Source organism: Onychomys torridus, chromosome 10 (genome assembly GCF_903995425.1).
Source record: "Onychomys torridus chromosome 10, mOncTor1.1, whole genome shotgun sequence".
Taxonomy (NCBI): Eukaryota; Metazoa; Chordata; class Mammalia; order Rodentia; family Cricetidae; genus Onychomys; species Onychomys torridus.
In genome coordinates this window covers 80,606,782-80,624,996 of record NC_050452.1, presented here as the reverse complement: position 1 = coordinate 80,624,996, position 18,215 = coordinate 80,606,782, and the positions used below count along the sequence as shown (strand labels likewise).

General features: G+C 39.4%; 1 protein-coding gene and 1 pseudogene across 2 annotated transcripts in view; one reads left to right on the top strand and one right to left on the bottom strand.

Moving 5' to 3' along the window:
- Window positions 1-18,215, top strand: part of Cfap299 (cilia and flagella associated protein 299) — a 499,273-nt gene that overhangs the window by 226,807 nt on the left and 254,251 nt on the right. The gene's annotated exons all lie outside the window — the stretch shown is intronic.
- Window positions 5,968-7,139, bottom strand: LOC118592230 (annotated as a pseudogene).

Sequence of the window (18,215 nt, the reverse complement as noted above, 5' to 3'; positions counted from 1 at the left end):
GAGGCTGGTGGTGGTTATATGGATGTTTAAAACTATGATCCCCTGTGCTTCTAATAGACATTGCACATAAGATTTGTTTGAATGAGATATTACAGTATTTTAATAATTCATGTTGAAAGGAACAAAAAAAAATGCTACAAAGACTATGCTGATTATATGCACTTCCTACGAGGCCTGGTTCCCTTTCTTCCTAGTAATTCCATACTTTCTGGTCCTCATGCACCTCAGGTGCATCTGCTGCTCACTTACTCTCTGATGGTAATGATGGTGATAACAATGATGATGATACCGAGAAGTTTCCAAGCTGTGCACAAATGAACCCAGCCTCCAGATCTGCCTCATTTCCAGGGTAGACTTACCTGTGCCTCATTTTGACAGTCTTAGATTGATGCTCTATGGTTTCCCATGGAGAATCAGTGAGCCTGATAATCTCCAGAGAGAACTCCTCCCATGTTTTCTGTCTACTGAAAAGTGAAATGCTGCTTACTTTCTTCCCAGTTCTCATTTCTCAGCTCTACCCATCAATATTTAGCTGCATTTGCATCACGTCTCTAAACCTCTTCCAATATCAGGTAATGCTCAATGCCTGGACTGTTGCTCAGTGGTGCTAGTGAGACCCAGGCGCATTGCAAAACCATTCTCTGGCCTCAAAACCTCTCCATTTTCATCCACGCTGTTTTCCCTTCCTATATCTCTTTTCCATCTCTCATTCTGCTGTAGTTTGGGGTTTGTTTTGGCTAGCTAGATTATGCATGTGAGAGAACAAGAATAAATGGCTTCATTGGTCTTCTTTTTTATTGAGGATAAAAAATATTATGTTTTTCATACAATATATTCTGATCATGGTTCTCCTCCCTCAACACCTCTCCTCTCTGACTCTCCGTAGAAAACAAACAGGCATCTAAAGAATAATAATAAAATAAGGTAAAATAAACAAACCAGAAAAGGACAAAACAAAGAAAAAAACAGAAGAAAAAGAGCCAAAGAAAAAGTATAGGATAAGCATGTAGATGTAGAACATACATGTTTGTACACATAGGCATCCCCTAAAAATACAAAACCAGAAGCCATGATGTATACACAAATACCTGGAGGGAAAAAATGCCCTATCAAACCTTTACGAGACAAACCATCTCCAAAGATGCCACTGAGTTCATTTTGTGTTGGTCATCTACAGACATAAGCCTGGCCTTAAGAGTTTGTATCCTCAGTGAGACTCCATTGGAGAGAACTAGTTTTCGTTTGCCAGTGGTAATCAATTGGACATAGTTTTTGGACTAGGGATGGGGGCTCGTGTCTACTTCTCTCAGTGTGGGAACTCAATCTGACACTGACTCCCGCAGGCATGCTGCCACAGTCTCTGTGAGTTCATACGGGTGCTGGTCCTACTGTGTTTAGAGGGCCTTGTTTCCTTACTGTCCTTCTCCTGCTCTTGTTCTTACAGTCCTTCCTCCTCCTCCTCTTCCAAGGTTTCCCTGATCTTTGAGGGGAGGGATTTCATGGAGACATACCATTTTAGACTGAGTGTTCCAAGGCCTCTCACTCTCTGATCGTCGTCCAGCCTTGGGTCTCTCTGTTTGTTCCCATCTACTGCAGGAAGAAGCATCTCTGATGATGGCTGAGGGAAAACTGATCTGTGAATACATCAGAATGCTGTTAGGAGTCATTATATAGCTACGTGTCTTTAGCAGAACAGTAGCATTTGGTTTTCCCCTGAGTCCCCTCCTTGGCCACATCACCAGTGCCAGGAATGTGTTCTATCTTATGTAATGAGCCTTCAATTCAATCAGATATTGGTTAGTTACTCCTACAAGCTTTGTGCTACTATTGCAATGTCACATCTTGCAGGCAGGTCGACACTGTAGATCAAAGACTGCAACTTGGTTGGTGTTAACCTTCCTTCTGTGGTAGCATGTGGCACAAACATTATTTCATAGGAGTGAAGGATTGAGGTAGACACTGACTCAACTTCTCTGTGTTCAAGAAGTTGTATAGGTGTTGTCTTTAACAATAGGGCCTTACTGTCTGTCTGTGGCAAGCAAACAACAGTCTTGGCCATAGCCTTGGTTGTTGGGGTATTCCCATGGAGCCCTTTTGGCCAACAACTTGATTAGATGTAACTCATTCTAAGCACTGGAAGCTTCATTTGGTGACAAGAGATGTCCAGTTGGGACTTTGTCTCTTCTCTTATTTAGAACTATTATCCAGATTCCCTTCATTCATGTATATATTTTAGGAAGCTTCTACGGTATTAGTTTCTGTATGACCCCTAAATGGCCATTAGCTGCCCCTCCTCCTATTCCCTTCCTCACCCCTCTTCCTTCTGCCTCCCAGTTTGATCCTCCTTCTTTCCCCTTTCCACATAATACATCCTTAATGATGGATTACGTTTTACTGATCTTTATTTCACATACTAAGCTTTTTTTTCTGATATGTCTGAGTGTTTGACAGTGCCAACCTATTTAAAAATCATCGTGTCCCCATATTGTCCTCATAAATATTATGCACAGCACATACTTCATATAGCAGGCAGATGAACTGGTGGAGTACATAAAGAAAATATTAGCAATTCTGTTGTTTCTAATGGTTGACTGTAACTCCTCTACACAGTGCTTTCTATTAGAATGGATGTTCACTAAAGCATTCAGAATATTTTCATTTTTTTCTTTGTAATGGGCTTGGAACATACTTTTTAAAAATGTTATCTTTTTATTCTATTTTACTTAATAAATTTATTTTAAAGTTGTTTATGTATTTTATATTCCATACATCCCAGCCACAGCTTTCCTACTTTCTTACTGAGGTAGATGGCAGTTATTTCAGGTGACTGCAGCTTGCTCACAAAATTTTGTAAATCCTGTGGTCCACCTTGAATAAAAGTTTTTTTGTTTTTGTTTTTGTTTTGGTCTCTACAAACTCTACACAAAATAATGTTTCTGATGTTTGAGCTCTCTTGCTCTTCTAGCCTTTACAGACTCCCTATTAGCAAAACCAAATTATATCAAGTTTTCTGATGTAAATTGATGATTACTGAGTGTCATTTGAAAATTGAAATAGCAACAGAATAATAAATATATTCCACAGGCATGTCAAGTTTTACATTTACTGATTGATTTGGGTAATTCTTACTTTAATATTCTAAGTTATCTTAAAGAAAAGAGGTACCTTCCTATGTTTGAGAAGGAAGCATTCTGGGACTTCCCCTTCACTCCAGAGTTAGACCCCAACAGAGGAAAACTGTTTATAAATGCATTGAGTGTGACAGTAATTACTATGTTCTTACAGATAATGCCCTTGCAGTTTGTATGCTATACTGAAGTCTTCAGTGAAACTGAGTTTCTTGAGTAGGTATTATCCTACTCAATAAGGGATAACTAGTCAGGTATGCCTTGATGGGTTTCAGAGACAGAAAGAAAATTTGTTACTAAGTAAAAGACAGAAAAATTATGCAGATAAACCATCTCCCATTGGCATCTGGTCAGTGTTGGTTTAAAAAACAAAAAAACAAAAAAACAAAAAAACAACTCATTTAAAAGTAAGCGTTCTGGAATATTAACAGGAAATGTACTTCATGTGCACTAAACTTGAACCCCTGCCAGCCAGACAGGCACTTACAATGGAACTGGCATGAGAGGGTCCTGCAGCTGTGTTGGCTTCATAAATATTTTCTTCTTGAAGAGCAAATGGAGAACAATCCTTCTTCTTCCAAGGGCATGGGGAACATGTTTCTTTTCTTTTACTAGATAAACATGTTATTATTATTTTTTTTGAAATTTTTGAAACAGTGAGTAGGCACTTCACCTTGCTGAAACAGCTATTGGGAAGACCAGACACAAAAGAAGCCCGGTAATATTCTCAAGGCAAGATTGAGATTGTAAATATGTGAGCATTTGCTACCAGAATTACAAACATGGGTCTTCGAGAAGAAAGTTGGAAAGTGGCCAGCTTCTTTTGGAAAAACTTATTCATAGTTCTCACAAAGAAACTTGGAATTTGCTGTGCCTTTTCTCCTCACCTTTACTGGGATGCAAACCCTCTCCCTGCTCTCTGATTAAGTAGTATTTCTTGATGTTTCCAAGTAGAGGTAGAAGTAGAACTTGCCTTAATGAACTTCCAGCTTTCTGAATGAGCAGCTGCACTAAATTGCTCAACATCATTTTGAATACTCAAAGACTGATGTTCAGCTCCAATTAAAATAAAAAGTGTGATTTATCTTGTTGTCTATCTTAGTATTTATATTGAATACCTTCAAGGTTTTAACAAATTTGCTGCAGCATAATGCTAAGACAAAATATTGTTGCCCTGGGTCCACTGAGATACATTTTCAGTTACTTCCTACATGCTTTGAAATTGCTAGAAACCTCCCATGAAGGCTATAGGATATTTCACCTTTGCAAAATTTCATAGCAATTATTTTTATTCTCTTATGAATAACCCTCTCCAAATCGTCAGCTCTGGCTGTGGATATGGATGATGGTCATTTGTTCTTGTCAGAGTCTATGAAACACTGTGTGCCTTCTCTTACTTCACTTGTTACTAGAACAATGCCAAAAGTTTGTTAACTTTTTGTTCATATGTACTTACATGTATTTTAATCGGTTCCTCTTTGCCACGGACCTGTTTGCCCATTTCTATAATGAAGAAATACCGTAAGGCACAGCAGCCCTTAAAAATCAAGAAATCACTGCCCAGATATTCTCAGATGTAGTGTCCTCTGCTGGAGCAGAGTTGTCTGACCCAGAGTTGTGCTCTTAGAGAAAAGTAACTTTCTCTTTCCCAGCATCTAAGTTGCCAGTGACTCTTTGACTAGATGTCATGCCCAACTCCCCTCTCCTTGCTGGTCTATCCTGAGATTGCACAGATCTGGAACATGCTATCACAACCATTGTGAGTTCCTATGTGCATCTGTCCTACTGAGTCCAGAAAATGTTGCTTTCTTGCCACTGTGCTCTTTTGTGGTAGCTTGTCTTAGAATTACAATGAGATTCTTGGGAAATTCCAAATCTCATCTCCATTACACATAAAGATTAACTGAAGCTAAAGCTTAGCTGGCTCTGATTAAATGCTATGTCTGGATAATGCCTCCAGGGTCACTATCCCTCCTGTTGGTAGGAATGCTGGACACATTGTTGCCAAGCACAGCCCTGGAACCCCTAGTCAGAAATCTCCCTCTCTTTTGCAGCAATTCGTCAGTTGACATCAGTGCTGATTTATGGGTTGTGAATTACCTCTCAGTCATCCCATTTTTCTCCATCTGGTCTACAGATTTTGTCAATTCTTTTTCTGCTCTACAACATTTCCATTTCTTTAATTCTATAGAATGAATTATCTCTAGTTTAGGTTAATCTTGTGAAGAGGATAGAAATGGAAGTCTCTATAGAATATTATGTAAGTGTTGAGCTCTGTGAATTATCTACACTCTTAAAACGTCTCAAAAGTTCTGCTATAGTAAATCCTGGTTTTTTGAGACAGGGTTTCACTGTGTAGTTTTGCTCCTTTCCTGGAACTCGCTTTGTATACTAGGCTGGCCTCGAACTCACAGAGATCCACCTGGCTCTGCCTCCCAAGTGCTGGGATTAAAGGTGTGCACCACCAATGCCTGGCAGTATCTTAGCTCTTTATACAGTGGGTTAGGCATACTCATAATTTGTCACTAATACTAGTTTTTGTTTTTAACTAAAATGATAGCTTTTAATGGGGACCAGAGTGGTTACAATTACAGTAATTTGACATACACACTAAAAACTCCATGGACAATCCTGAACTGAAACTTTACAAAATAACAAAGGTAACACTGGGTACAAGAAGAAGAGCTCTCCTAGAACTTCTTGAACCATGCCATTGTGGACTGTTCCTACTCTCCTGTCTGTGCCCACCCCTATAGTCCATCTTGTCAGAATCAAAATTGCCTCTCTATCCCCACCACCCTGGCCCCCTCGAAAGCCCATGTGGGACATCACCTGGGCCCTAGTAGCTGCCCAGATCATATCCTCCTATATATGCCAAGACAGACATCTCCCCCATATGAGAGCCTTGTGTCCCCCTCCGGGGTCATCTGTCTTAGGGGCCTTACACTAGTTGCATTCATTTCTCCAAGAGAAGTTCATGTTCTCACAGGGAGAATGAGAATACTTCCAGTCTCCAGTTCCCTGATGTCCACCACCTCCACCAGCATTACTGGGAAATCCTCCCCAGCCATGTTGCCTCACCCTTCAGCTTGCCACTTTCCCTGTCTGTATACAAATTACTCATAGGCTGCCCAGTTTTCTTATTTGTCTCAATAATCCCAATCTGCTTGAAATAATCAGCCACAGATTCAGTTGTAGCATTCTCCTGTAGGCCTTTAAGCACAATGATGGTGTTGTCTGAATTATCCTGGTCAGAATCATGACATGATCCTTGATCACTAGGGCCACCAAATTTATTGAAGCTGCCATGGTCACTTTCACTTTCATGGTCACCTTGTCACCTTCTGAGACACCTCCATAGGTTCATAGCCATCATTGCTTTGGTTGTAACCACCTGAACCACCTCTACTATGACTCACATCATCCTGCTGGCCTTCCTTATAGCCACCACCATCACCACCATTCTGGTCCTGATTGTATAACCATCCACTGCCTCCATCCCTCAGGGAAGACTGGTCTTGGCCATAGTTGCCTCTACCACCCCATGTATCACCTCCACTGCTGGTTCTGTTGCTCATAACCCTGAGGTGGATTATAGGAGCCTAGTTATTGTCTCCAGCTTTGTTGCTGTCCACCATAGCCAGACTGTTGGCCATAGCCTCCACTCTGGGGCTGCCCATAGCTGCTGCTCTGAGAACTGCCACCATAACTTCCCGAGGTGCTGCTAGGAGCTGGCTGTTGGCCATAGCCAGGGTAGGAGGACTGCTGCCATAGCCTCCAGTGGAACCATAACCCTGGGGAGCTGACTGAGTGCCATAGTGCTTTGGATCAGTCATAAGAAGATCCATAGCTGCTCTGGCCATATCCTGAAGTGTCAGCTGATTGGCCATAACCACTGTAACTCTGCTGGCCATAGGGTTGATTGCTCTGTTGGGAGTATCCCTGCCCAGGCTGGGTAGGATAGGCCCTGTAGCTTTGAGTTGCTTGTTGGGTATAGTTGTTTGAAGCCATGTCCGCACATGTGTGCACAGGCTGCCAAGCAACGGGATTCCAGGCGACTGAAAAGAGAAACCTCAAGAACTGAGTAATATTAGTCTTGAACATCTTAAAACCCTTTTATTGGGGCTGGGGAAATGACTCAGTTAGTAATGAGCTTGCCGCAGAAGCACAAGGCCCTGAGTTTGATTCCCAGCTCCTTTGTAAAGAAGCCACCTGCGATGGCTGTGGTACCAGAATTGAGAGGTAGAGAGAAAGGAGGAACCCTGGGTCTTGCTGGGGAGCCATTCCAGATGAAAAAGTAAACTCCAAGGTGCAGTGAGACACTTCCTGGACAAAAAGTGAAAAAGCAGCCACAGGAAGAAGCACAAGGGTGACCCTGGTTTCTACACACACATGCACACATGCCTACCACACACAGACACATATATGCACACATACACACAAATGCATGACCACATTTTATTATAACTACTAACTAACAATATTCCTTTCCTAAGTAAATAGATATGCATCTTTCTCTTTTGTCTATTTGCACTCTTAAAACTTTGTCTATTAAATTTCAGGTGTGTGTGTGTGTGTAAGAGAGTTTGTGTCTGTGTGTGTGTATAAGAGAGAGACAGAGGCAGAGAGAGATTTATGTGTGAGTGTGTGTGTGTGTGTGTTTACATTTATTCCAAAAGAATGGATAAAATAGTATGATTCACAAATGCAAATAAAACCCCACACATTGGTTCCTAGGAGAAGGCAAACTACAACTGAGACAACAATTAACCACTTTATAATTATACTGGCTTGTGTGATTAAATATAATTTAAAGAATATTGGAAAATCATTTTGGACTTGGACCTGAACATTGCTTTATAAAAGCAACAAACAAAAGGAGATCTTAAAACTAGAATTTAATGTTCTAAGCAACACAATGTAACTTGACAGATTTTCCAGATAAAAGAGATCTTGGTCTGGCCCCACACATTCACCTAGCATTCCTCTGGTGTTTTCATCACTTAATCTACCAAGTTCATGTTCAGCACATACATTTTTCCAACTGTTATTAAATTTGGGTTACTAGTTTCTCAGATTTGGTTTGAGATCTCCAAGGGGGGAAAATCCAGGGCTTCAACATGAGCTACCCAATGCATAATGTCTGCTTTCAAAACAAGGAACTGAGAAACATGACCCCATGCTTGGGAATTGAAATCTTGCCATTTGCACTGAAGTGTTACATTCATTATGTCATACCACACACATCTGATAAGGAAAGGCATAACGCTGTTGGATAGGTTCTTGTATACAAGAACTCCACAGGTCAAGTAAAGCACTGTTTCTCATTTAATAACTGAACTCTGCAGGTGCTAATTTGGACCATATGAGGACAATGCAGAAATATGCTACCCTGCAGTAAAATGGTAGTATTTGTGATAGTTGGTATTAAGGGGAACTTTTGATTAATTAAGGTGCTTATGCGGTTAATTTAAGCCATGCAATTCAATTGACATAACTTTGTAAGAAATTGAAGCTCACACAAAACTGTCGTAGGGCTGATCCTCCCCACCCCCACCGTTCATTTTCTTCACACACCCTGAGTTTTGAAGCTCCCTATAGACCAGTTCATTTGAGAGAAACATATTGGACACTGGAAAAAGCCAAATTAGAACTGAGGCAGCAATTGACTCCCTCGTTAAATATGCCTGCCTTGGGATCTCCACGGTGGATCTGGCATAAGTCATACTGAGTGATTCGGGTTCTCAATATTTTTCATCTTCTTGTGGGAACTAACTTTGAACAAAGGATCCCAGAGGTAATGTGCTAAGAACCATTTTTACAGTTTAATTGCAGATTTATACTAAGCAAGCAAGTATAACCTACATGGTGAAGATTAAGTAAATCCGTGGCAACTTTGATGGCAATTCCGTTTTAACACTGTTAGAATCAAATCCTAGGAGAGTTTTTCAGACTCTGTCCCATCTAATGAGATTCACATTTCACGCCATTTTACCTTTTTAGTTGCTCAGATACTGCCCTGGCCTGTTGTGTTTCCCCCCTGTCTCCATTGTGAGGCTGTTACCAAGCTGCTTTATTTGCTTACAAATACTATCCTCTAACTTCTTAGAAAATGTAATGAAAATCAAATCCTTCTTTAGTTCAATGTAGCATCCAATGCATGTTAAAAAACAACTTGCCATCTTACTGCACACAGAGAAAGGTATTGCAGCTCTTACTGGTTTATATTTTAGCAGTAATAAATAATAACCATTAGGCTATGGTGCAGTGATAGTACATTTATCAATACCCAGTTCCAAGGAAGGAGGATGTTTACATAAAATATGAATATTGGATATGTCTTTGCTACTCCACTGAGAAGGTGGCCTTTGTTACTTCCTTTAACTCTTGACTGAACCCACACTTGTCAACTCATTCCTGTATGGATAGAGCGATCACATGAGGTTTACCTCTTTGGAGACACCATATTCATTATTTTTGTTAATCTTGACAAAATACACTTTATAAAAGTTAATCTCCTTAGAAATTAGTTTAGCTTCTAAAATAAAACTTGGACCCCCTGCTAGACAATAAAGCTACTCCACTGTCTGTCTCAGCCTGCCCATCAGCTTCCTCCCTCCTGATCAGGAGGATCCTCTCTAGAAGGTTGGTCACATATGAAACTATTACATCAGGTCTCCCAAGTTCACCCAATCCCATAGTCCTGGAATGTTCCCCTCCCTCCTTTCTGTTTATTAAAACCCCATATTTCACATTCCATGTCAAACTCTGTTCTGCCACCCAGGATCTTCTCAACTTTGGAACTCCTGAAGTTATTTATTGTAGAATCTCAGAGTTTCCTATCTCAAAGGAGGTTTGTAAATGATCTGTTTTAATTTCCTCATTTCATGAGAAAATCGAGACCCAAGGAAGATCATATTACTAGCTAATTATTGAAGAAAGTTATACAGAGGAGAGAATTGACACTGAGACAGGAATTACCGTTGTAAACTCTTCAGCTCTGGGCTTGAGTCTTATATCCATCACTTAGGAAGCATGCAAGAGGTTTGCAAAAAAATAATTTGAATTTATTATCCTGGTGAAGTTGACAAAGTAGAAACCAAGAACCATTCTAATCCTCCATCCAGAACTGAAAGCACTGGATCTCCTCACTAGGAAAGTTACAACAAAAATTTCTCTTAATATTACTTACATAGAAATATTACAAATATCCCCTCATTGAAAAAACTGTTTTGTGTAATATTGTCACTGACCTTAAAAATTTTTGATGTTTCTGGCTTACCACAACATTCTGGAAATGCAGTGGTTGAGGTCTGAAAGCCACACAATGGAGAACATTCTTTGGAATCTTCTTTGTTTGATCACTGCTGAACAACACGCAAGCTTTGTATTTTTTCACCTGAATAAATACAGCCCTGCATTTCACCCTTTGAGGTCAGTACATACATCTCACAGGACAGGCATTCCTGGGCTCTTGGCCTGCCAATTCTAATAAAAAGAAAAAGCTCAGCCCTTATGCCACCTTGCCGAGCGTGGAGTGCTCTGGGTTTTATTCGTTTTTTTCCTGTTTTTCAAGGCTAGTTTCTAGTCATTGGTAGTTTTATATGTAACAATGTTCTCTTATTAGGGAAGAACTGTACATATCTATATTCTGCTTGATGCTTTGATTACAAACAGTCTCAGAGCAGATCATTTGCCAGACACTCTGAATTTTGTCATTCTACATAGTAAGAGGTGCACAGAAGAGCTACCGGTATTTGCATTGGGTTGTGAATTCCATTGTTTTCAAAATGCAGTGGTATTAAGTGGATGCAATTAAGGGTTCTTGGCTGAAGCACCCTTTCACATGTCTAACTTTTAAATAAAAGTAATATATTTAGTTATCTTAAAATGTTAATTGAATAGAGATTTCTGGGACTGGGGTTTTGTTTGGCTATAGTTTTTGTGGGAGGCATGGTCAGTCCAAGGAGCTTAACACACACACTCTCTCTCTCCCCTCTCTCTCTCTCCCCTCTCTCTCTCTCCCCCCTCTCTCTCTCTCTCCTCTCTCTCTCTCCCTCCTCTCTCTCTCTCCCTCCTCTCTCTCTCCCCTCTCTCTCCTCTCTCTCTCTCTCTCCCCTCTCCTCTCTCTCTCTCCTTTCTCTCTCTCTCCCCTCTCCCCTCTCTCCTCTCCCTCTCCTCTCTCTCTGTATATACATAAATGTATATGTATTATATATAATTTTAGGTAAATATAGAATAACTAATGATTTCCTGTTGCTTTATCAAGCAGTCTTGGCATTATTTTTCCCCTTTTTCTTCTCCTCCTCCTTCTGTTTTGACCTCCCTCTGTCCTTTCTAGTTCCAGCCACCCATGTTATTACATTTCTCACTTTCTATCACCTGTATCCTGCTTTTTCTCTCCACTCCCCCCATGATACCTTCATGCTTTCTTTGTTTATGCAATTACTCAATATTCTATAATCATATCTGTGGATTTGCAGCTAGGAACCACTATGAGAGAACATGTGGCTTTGTCTTCCTGGATCTGAGTAGCTTCGCTCTAGTAATTTTCTCTAATTCATTCATTTCCTTGAAAAGTCCGTGATTTCATTTTTCTCTGTTGCTGAATAGTATTCATTGTGTACACATGCCACATTTTTATTATCCATTCATCTGTTGAAGGACATTTAGATTGTTTCCATTTTCAGCTATTGTAAATGAATGAGCGCTGCTGAGCTTGGACTGGGCAGTTCCAGTGACTCCCAAAACAGTATAGATTGTTGATAAAGTCATCACTTGCCTCTTGTAGTTGAGAGTAGGTCTCTATTGCTGAAGACACCACATACTCAGGATGTAGGACTTTTATAGTTCAAGTTGGGCTCTTACCTGCAGCCTAGCTCCCATGGTTCCAGAAAGTGCTATATAAACTCTCAGAGGAGGGAGACAACCATACTGCCTTACCCCGCTGCAACCCCTGCGAACCACACAAATCTCAAACATGACAAGATATGCATAAAGGTGCAGTAAGCGGCACTTGCATGTCTGTGGCAAATAGCAGCTGTCTAGTTGAATTTAAGGACTACTCAACAGGAGGGAAATCATGACAGGTACTGGAAACCAAGCCAGCTTCCTGGAACTAGTGTTGTCGTGGACCTTAGGGAAGAATCAACTACCATCACTTGGCTAGCTGAGCACAACTCCTTACTATACTGTAAACCTCATGCTAATATCCACATGTAAGTTTAGCTACCACTTCTCATTAAAAAAGAAAAAGGCATCTTTTTACAGCAAATGAAGAACATCACAAAAAGCACAACTGGACATAAAATGCAGAGATCAACAGAGTGTAGAGAGGCTAGATCTAGAAGGTGGAGCTACAACAGGTATCTCGGGCTCTGGGAAGGTCACACAAGAAGAGGTGGAAGGATTGTGAGGGGCAGGATGCAAAGAAGCCTGCTGGGAAAGTCTTTCCTAGAAATGGCTGCGTAAACAAGGCCAGGAGAATGGCAGAATCAGTAGACATGTCAGCGTAGAAGGGGCTAAATTTTGTGGGTTCCCACCCCTAGACAAAGAACTGCAGGTAACTACTAACAGCTGGGAGAAAGAGAATTAGCCTCTCCCAGAGATGCACCCTCTTATTGACTGTCCAATGCAGAGCCTTAATAATATATAAACATAAGCAATAAAAATGAACTCAGTATATTATATATACATACACACACATATATGTAAGTGTGTATGTATGTATATTTAAAAATAAAATTTTTCGAGGCCAGCCTGGTCTACCAAGTGAGTTCCAGGAAAGGCGCAAAGCTACACAGAGAAACCCTGTCTCAAAAAACAAACAAATAAATAAATAATTCAAGGAGAAGAGATTATCTACTTGAGAATCAGGGTCATGAGAGGGGTTAGAAAAGGATAGTTGGGAAGTACTTGAGGGAAGAAAATAGTGGGAAGTTATTTTAACTTATTTTAATTAAAACATTTGTAAAATGTCAACTGTAGACAATATTCATGGTTACTGTTAAATATTTCAGATCAACTAACTATAGCATAAAATGTGGAATTGTTTGTTTTTTGACATGTCCTGAATTTGTTACTGTGAGAAACCATTAGGGTGGAATTGTATAGGACAAAAACATTATAAACTTGGGAAACATAAGCAGAAAATGGTATTTTTATTTGTGTATTTTATAAAAGGTCTCCATAACCAGACTTATATTTGGAGTCAGGAGTTTATTATCTCGCCCTTCCTAGTAAAGTTCTGTGGATTGATCTTCTTGCAGGGTGGAGTGAGTTTGCTTCAAATCTATGAGATCTGTAATGTCTGAAATGCCTCCTGATAGCATCCCTAAAATAAACCAAGTACGTTTGAAAGCCAAGGTAGATACATATGTACAGATGACTTACATATTTGAGTACCTAATATTTCCATAAAGACTCATGCTTTATCTTGTGTTTATGAAAATTTTAATATGTTTGAACTAAGAGTACACTATTTTGTATATTTCTAGATATGCTAAGAAATCCATTATATTCTTTTTTAATCCAAACAGATATTGGCAAAGCTTTCAAGCAGGTCTTGTGTTTACCTATGGGGTGCTGGAAAGTTCTTGTTTTGTTTTTAAGGACCCAGCTTCTTCCTGCTTGTTCCAGGCATAGCTTTCTCACACATAACTCTGTGAAAGCATAGCTAGCATCTAGAGAAGATGCCTCTATTACCCAGTCAGGACAAAATTATTTTCTACCACATTCATATTTCTAAAATGCAACTCTGGCTCACTTAGATGTGAGCATCTGTGTAACGAATATTTGAATTATTCCCCACCCCCAAATCCCAAAATTAACATCTCTTGGTATAGTTAGAATTGAATATATTAGAAATCAACCAAGGCAAACTAAATATAATCTATTGTATAATAAATTGTTGATCTTAGCTTTATTATCTTACAATACTACAAAATATACTCATAAATAAAAGCCTTGTGTATGTCCAACTTTAAAATGAGAAAAATTTAATCCATGGTGTCTTTAATACAATATACTCAAATAAGTCACTTGTTTGGAAAAGACATTGGAGAGATGCTGTATTTATAAAAAGTAAGTCTACAGAGCTGGAGAGATAGCTTAGCAGTTAAGAGCACTGCCTCTTCTTCCACAAGACCTGAGTTCAATTCTCAGCACCCACAGGACAGCTTAAAACTGTCTGTAATTACAGTTCCTGGGAACCTGACACTCTCACACCAATGTACATAAGATAAAGTTAAATTATTTAAAAAAAAAAAAACAACAAAAACAAGTCTAGTTTTTCCATAGCATGTGGCAGATGCACAGCCTATAAAATTGGTAGAAGAAATGAAAATGTCAATTGAGAAACATGAAAATTAATAAAGGACTGCAAGATCACTAGAAAGGCAGAGAATCTGCATACATCATCATTTTGTCTTGGTGGAATCTCTTACTACCAAGAATTGCCTTTTGTGTTCTGTATTCGACAGACATGGCAAAGAAAACAAGAGATCCCAAAGGAATAGAGTCATTACTTACACAAAGATTGTCCTATGTCACTTACTTTCTATCGAAGGAAGTAGGTGACCAATACATAAACCAAATTAAAGTTGATAATTTTATGTGATAAACACGAAAGAGAGTAAATGCATGGGAACACAGTGAAGACTGAAGAGAACCTTAAAAGGAAAATGATGGAAGTCTTCTCTCAAGAGGTGACATTTGACATGCGTTCAGAATGGCAAGAAGACCAGTGGGAAGAAATGGTGTGCGTGTGCTGAGAAGTAGTAAGTGTGAAGGGCACAGTGTGTATGGAGAACACCTGCAGGCCACTGTGTGTGGAACATGGTGAGCCCTGGGAAGAACAGTGTAAGACGAACTTAGGGCATTGGCCAGGGACCTTATGAAAAGATAAGCAGTCTGGATGATATTGTACTGTCAATGGGAAAGATGCAGCACAATTAAGTTTATTTGAAATATACACAGGCCTGGTAGTTTTTACATATTTTATTTCAAATTAAATCTTTTTAAAAGTTATTTTATTAAAGCATTGATACAGACTTATCAAAAATTATCTATTTAAAGTAACTCAGAATCAAATAGCCTAGTTAAATGAGTTAAAGTGGGGCAAATTCCTTTATAGGATGGTATCTCTTCACTTTCTTCCTTCCTGTGACTGGGTCCATGACATACAAATGGCATAAGAAGGAGTTATTCATTCTGTTCCCAGTATTAGCTGTATAACAGGAGAGTGATGTTATGGAGCTGCACACGTCATTGCATCTAGAAGGAAGCAGCAAAGGTCTGAGGGACACATGCAACCTTCCACACCAGGACCATGGGATCTGCCTCTTCCAACTGGGCCCCATTTCCTGAAGATATTAGAAGACCCCCCCAACCGTGCCCCCAACACAAATATTGCCACCAGTAATAGATGAAACACCCACCGTATGAACCTAGAGGGGCATTTTGTGGACACATCCCAACAGGGGAGCCTAAAGTTGGGAATTCACTAAAACAGCTGTTAGAGTACAGCAGTCATTTTGGTGTTTTTTAAAACCTACTCTTATGATTTATTATCTTACCTTTCCTAGTTCATACCAACAGGTAACAACCACAAATACCCTCATCTCCAAAGGAAAAAAAATGCAAAAAATAAAGAAATGAGACAAAAAAAAAAAAAAAGCAAAATGGAAAGGGAAAGATGAGGGATAGCCACTAACTCCTGGCCTTTGAAACTTGGTGTTTTGCATTTCCAGAATTCAGACTAATCTTCAGCCATGGGCAGTGGATACCACACATAGATTTGCTGAGTAATAGATTTGGACTTCAGTGGAATTGATGAGTAATGATAATAATTGGGTTGTCAATCACAGTAGAAATAGTCAAGGCAAAATTTTTGCCCCTGTCCAGCTTTCACCCTGACCCTCCAGTTTCGTGTGAAATAACATGGCATAGAACAATCTGTGCTTACATGTGTTTATAAAAACATGACATCCAAAATAGTTTAAGGCTATAAGAGAGCAAATTATTTTATTTTTACATTGATATATATATATATATATATATATATATATATATATATATATATATATTAATGGATATTAAATAATCCATACATATTCTAAATAAGCAACTAAGAGATTATAGGTCTTTTCATTCTCAAGAAGTCCAAGCCAAGATGCTTAAGTTGAAAAAGTATTTGATTTGATATTAAAAAAAAAAACTACAGTGTCGTAGCTAAATAGTGGAGAGATCCCCCGGCAAAGATTAAAGAGTGATACCACTGGATTGAGCACAAAATTGGAATGCTGGCCTTGTAAGTTCCTGTCTTTATGGATGTGGCAAACCACATTAATCTTTGAGATACACTTTCTTATCAAATGCAGTGAACCATAAATTTCACGATTACATTACAAAAGTTAAGTGAGTTGATTCATTTAAAAACCAACATAAGTGTCTAACCTTAAAAAATACCCCAGCTTAGTAGGTGATACCTCTATTTTCTTCTCTCTCAGTGGTCTACTGTGTCTGCTGCAACATTACATTGCCAGAATCCAGCCCAGTGTCCAGGAGTCAGTGCACAGTTTTGAACTAACAGACAGTGGATAAATAAACAAGTGCATATACTGCACTTGAGTTTCTTAACAAGTTAATTTAATTTGGCTCTCTTTTCCACTTGTGTTCAGGACAGTAACCATATCTAGGTGTCTCTTACATACTAAACACTACTTTAGTAACACAGTCATAGCCTATAAAAAATTTTACTTGTTCTACAAATATTCTCATCATTGATAGTTAGCAATGCCGTAAGAGATCATTTGCACATGGAAAACTAGCATTCATTTACTGTTTCTGGCAGAATTTGAGTTTTCCAAGTACCCCTAAGTGTTTTGATATCAGTAAAGTTGCTAAACAGTACTTCTCAAGCTCTGTGCAGTATTTGTCCTTAGAGTGAGAACTCAGGCTCTTAAACTCTCCAACAGACATGCCCTATGGCTAAGTCATTATTCCAGAATGCAGTTGAATGGTTTTTCAAATATTCTTTTACTCTATGTCCTAAAAAAGATCTTCTTCTGGTTTACTGGACATGGTGGTGATTTTATTAAGCCGTGGTGGCCTGCTGGCATCTTGCTCACAATTACTTCATTGCTGCCCCAGCAGGCAGCATTCTACCTACTGCTGCCTTTCCAGACTGCACAGTTGCCTGTCATGTGGCACATCTCCCCCCCCCCCCCCACCTGCCTCCAGATGCAGACACCATAGGGATGATTCCAAAAGGAGGTTTCAAGATTCTCCTCATAGCAGACAAGTAAACCAATTAAATGGGAGGTGGTTTTCCTCTGATTTACACCTAATTAGAGAGTTCCAAGAAATATTCAAAGCTAATCAAATTCACAAGATCAGGTCAAGAAATGGCCACTGTGCTAGAGTTGATACCATTCCTTAGTTCTGTTAACTAGTAGTTTTTACCTAAATCAAATTCCTTTTGCTAAAATGCTGAGATGCTCACTGGCTTTCCCAAACACATTATTTCCAAAATATAATTGACGGTTTATTATATTTTGGAAACTCATACTTTCTTACTTTTAGGCACCAAGTTTAAGTTGCCTTAGAAAGTTAGTTATCCTGCTCAAGATCCTAATATACCACCGAACCTTAGTTCCAGATACAGTCCGGTCTCATGGCCATTCATGTGGAGAGAATGGTGACCAGAGTAAGCTTTGATGAGGAAGGCAGTGTCTCTACTGAACTTGTGTTTCTATCCCAAAAGTAACTGAGAACTACTGAAACCAGGGAAGTGACTTATCAGGTATTATTAATAGAGGGGTTTTGGGTCCAGATCAGGGAGGCTAGACTGAATGGCATGAGAAGCAAAGAATGCCACGTCCATGCAAGTGAAATAATGAGAATGTGGAGAGGTCTGCTTGAAAGGTAAATGAGGATTATAAAGAGCAGAAGCTGCTACAAACACAATAAAAGAGTCAAGACAATGGGAAGATAAAGTGACTCCCACTCTGGATGCCAAGGTGCACTCCCTATAGGGAGGTTCTTAAATGTTTGGGATACAAAGACAGAAAACCCGTCTGATACTAT